General features: G+C 40.5%; 1 non-coding gene across 1 annotated transcript; it reads right to left on the bottom strand.

Annotated features, from left to right (window-relative positions):
- Positions 1 to 3,614: 3,614 nt before the first annotated feature.
- LOC114230837 (small nucleolar RNA SNORD88) lies at positions 3,615 to 3,705 on the bottom strand. Its single transcript, XR_003616808.1, has one exon. It is a non-coding gene; the product is annotated as a small nucleolar RNA SNORD88 (small nucleolar RNA).
- Between the last annotated feature and the right edge of the window lie 397 nt (positions 3,706 to 4,102).

Here is a 4,102-nt window from a genome sequence, read left to right as displayed (position 1 = left end):
ACCTTACTTCCTACAAAAATATAAGTCCCTTACTGCCCCATGAAAGACAAAAACTTTGAAAATTTCAAGATCAAAATGTAGAAAAATAATTATTGATGAGGGCTGTGGAAGATTTATTAAATAAAATATAGGCACCTCTAATCATATAAGAAAAGATAGAAAACATGACTGCACTGAAATTTAAAACTTTTCTGTTCATTGAAAGGCATCAGTGAAAAAGAAAAGACAAGCAACAGATTGGAAGAAGATATTTGCAACACATGCAATCAACAAAACACAGTATCTGGAATATATTAAAAATTCCTTCAAAGATAAAAAGGAAAGGAAAGTAACCAGCAGAAAGGTTGATGAAGAGCCATTTCACAGATGAGGTCATACTAATGAAGAAAAAATACTAAACTTCATAAGTTTAGTCAGAGAAATACAAATTAAGATCACAATGAGATAAAATTTACATGTACCAGATGGGCAAAATTTGCAGTCTGGAAATATCAAGCCAAGTGTTAGCAAAAAATGTGGACAACTACTGTTAGGAATACAAAGTGTCCAGCCACTTTGGAAGACAATCTGGCAAAATCACGCACATGTGAACAATTTTTCTTCATAGCTCCACAATTGTATTTTTTTAACTTATCCTATATAATAAAGAGGTAATATGCAAATTGACCCTTACACCCTCGCACAAGATGGCCACCCCCATGTGGTCAAAGATGGCTGCCACAAGATGGCCGGCAGGGGAGGGTAGTTGTGGGCGATCAGGCCAGCAGGGGAGGGCAGTTGGGGACAACCAGGCTGGCAAAGGAGGGCAGTTGGGGTTGACTGGGCCTGCAGGGAAGGGCAGTTAGGGGCGGCCAGACTGGCAGGGGAGGGCAGTTGGGGGCAATTGGGCCGGCAGGGGAGCAGTTAGGCATCGATCAGGCTGGCAGGGGTGTGGTTAGGGGGTGATCAGGCTGGCAGGCAGGCAAGTGGTTGGGAGCCAGCAGTCCCGGATTGTGAGAGAGATGTCCGACTGCTGGTTTAGGCCTGATCCCACAGTTGGACATCCCCTGAGGTGTCCCAGATTGGAGAGTTTGCAGGCTGGGCTGAGGGACATCCCCCCTCCCCCAGTGCATGAATTTCTTGTACTGGGCCTCTAGTACTCTATATAAAAGTTCTTGTATACATGCACTAAAAGAACTTTCCAAGAATGTTCATAAAAGCATTGTGCGTGTTAGCAACACACTGAAAACCTTAATGTTCACTAAAAGAAGAATGAATAAAAATAAAATATGACACATTCACACAATAGCATTGTGCAATAGTGAAAATAAACTTGAGTTACATGCAAAATAAATAAATAAATAAATCCTGGGGAAAAAAGCAAGTATTAGAAAAGTAAACACACTGTTTTAATAACCTTATGTTTATTAACATGCAAAACTAAACAATAGATTATTCGTTGATATATCTGTATATAATAAAACTATTTAAAAGCAAGAGAATGGTAAATAGAAAATCCAGGACAATAGAAGGAACATTCATGTAGGTTAATGGCTAGTGGTAATATCTTTCTTATGTTTGCTTCGTGATTTACATATGTGTCACTTATTATTTGGTATGTATCAAATATGACATATACTATAAATGTGATGTGATAGAATTGCTACCTGTAGGGTTAAATTTCTGCCACGAAGTACAAGGTGACTGAGGGCAGACTTTGGAGACAGACCCTGTGGCTTCTAACCCTGGTTTCCCACTTACCAGCCTCCTGACCTTGGGAAAGTTACTGAAGGGCCCTGTGCCTCAGTTTTCACATCTGTAAAAGGGGAACGATAAAAGAACCTATGTATTTATTGGGACAATTGTGCAGATTAAAGATATTTATATATGTAAAGCTCTTGGAATAGTGCCTGGTATGTGGCAGCCATGTGTCCATTCTCTTGTTCATCACTCTGGGGGGCCAGATACACAAACTCTCTTTGTCTTCCTGTACTTATTTGCACAATGACATAATAGGATTATTGTGAAATAATATATACAAAGCAAGTGTCATTGTATAAAGTGCCCAGCAGATGTTCAGTAGCTAAAATGTAACTGGAAGAATTTGATTCAATCTCATGGATTTCCTATACTTGGTTTTGAAATTGAAGAATTAGTCACATGGTAAAGAACTAAAGATGCTAACCCTTGAGATGATTTATGTAGTAAAGCAAAGACATTCTTTTAATGTGTAGTTAGACACGGCATGTACTAGATTTTCTCTGAGCACCCCTGTTGGGATTCAGTTTGAAATCCTGTTCTGATATCTTTTTAAATATTTTATGAAATAACATTATGTGATCAAAATAACAATTTTGAAATTGTGAGAAGATCTCTAATCCTACCCATTCAGAAATAAGCACTTTTCTCAGTTTAATGCTGTGTCTTCTGGTGCTTTTCCAACACTTTACAAAATGAAATAGAGATTACACAATTGTGGAAGAGTAGATGATGAAAGAAAGGAATTCTGTGCTTAAGAAAGTAATGATTATGGTCCCTTGTCGAAGTAGCCATTGGCTGCTAACTCACCTTTACTGACTTTAGGCCATCTTGCCTTCACAAGCAACCTGGAGGTAACGGGACACCAGGTGCTGGCCAGGTAGTAACTCAGGAGCGTGGAATGCTCCACCTTTTCCCATGAGTTCTTTCCCCTCCCATTTGGGTAGAGATGAAACCATTTTGGATCGCTTCATAGAAACACAAGGGTTCTGTGTTTTGTTTGTTTGTTTGTTTCATTTTGTTTTTAAGACACCTGTAAACTTAATTTTTATAGACCCTCAGTAACCACCAGTTGGATTTCCAGCAGCTTTTGGAAGCTGTCAAGTTCAAGGCAGTCTGTAACTCATCTCATTTTAGCCTCCCTTTTGTAGTTGAACCGCAGAAGTCAGAGCCCACACTGCCCTTCTGCGTATGGTATAGCCTTTGTCAATATTACATGTAATTTGTGCCACTAACAGCGAGGACACAAAGCTTGCTGAACGTGACTTCACCTGTGTTCAGTACAGCCAGCATTAGCAAACCCAATGAGTTCAGCAATATTATTCTACCAAAATCTAGGTCAGCTCTGCTGATTAAAAACATTATACACTTGCCACCTCTTAAAATGTAACTATTTTTTCACCTATTCTGTCTCCTGTACATCTTAAATGGAAGCTATATATCAATTACCAATCCAGTAGGTATAGGTCAACATTAAGAGGTTATCATCAACAACAGACATTTATTGAGTGCCTATTGTGTGCAAGGCACTGTACTAGGCATGAGGCTACAAAGATAAAGGAGAAACAGTTCCTGCTCTCAAAGAGCTTACAATCTAATTAGACTAACAGGACACATACAAAAGAAGACAGAACAACCCAAGGTAGTATATAACATTAGGGCTCTAAGTAGAAACAAACAGGAGTGCAGCGCTTTTTTTTTTTTTTTTTTTTTTGCATTTCCATGTTGGTTCAATACCCTGAGTTGGTGGGGACGAGTGAGCTAGAATAGAGGGGTTACTCCTGTTCATGTTTGAATCTTTTTTTTTTTAGTGGGGGAGGGGAGGTCAGTGGGGCACAGGGCAACCATGGTTCCCCATCCACACCTCCCAAGAGCCAGGGCCCCTCAACCCCCAGGTGTCAAAGGTCCTGGGGGGGCACCATGTCTTCAAGGGAAGTCAGAGCCCAGTGCTGGACATCATAGGGGTCATGTTTGAATCTTGTGGACACTCTACCACCTCTCTCCATTCCAAATTATCTGGTGGCATATGCTAGAACCTAGGCAATTAGTTCACTGTTCCTTCCAAGGTCTTAGTATCAGTTCTTTTTCTGAGGTGGTCTTTTGATAGGGTGACTCACTGTCCTGGTTTGCCTAGGACTGTCCTGATTTCAGTACCAGGAGTCCGTGTCTTGGTCCTCCTTCCCTCTCCTACTCCCCTGGGAAACCAGGATGGTATTTCAAAGACCCTTGTCTTGTAGCCGGATATAATCCTCTCACCTAATATGGTCATGGCAGGACCCACTCCAAACGTGTTCCTAAGATAGGTCTCTAGTTTAAAAATCTACAGGGGAGTCTTTAACAGCCCCCAAAGACTGCTGGTTTAAGA

Source organism: Eptesicus fuscus, chromosome 9, assembly GCF_027574615.1.
Source record: "Eptesicus fuscus isolate TK198812 chromosome 9, DD_ASM_mEF_20220401, whole genome shotgun sequence".
Classification (NCBI taxonomy): Eukaryota; Metazoa; Chordata; class Mammalia; order Chiroptera; family Vespertilionidae; genus Eptesicus; species Eptesicus fuscus.
Note: the sequence above shows the minus strand (reverse complement) of the source record. Positions and strands in the feature narration are given on the sequence as shown.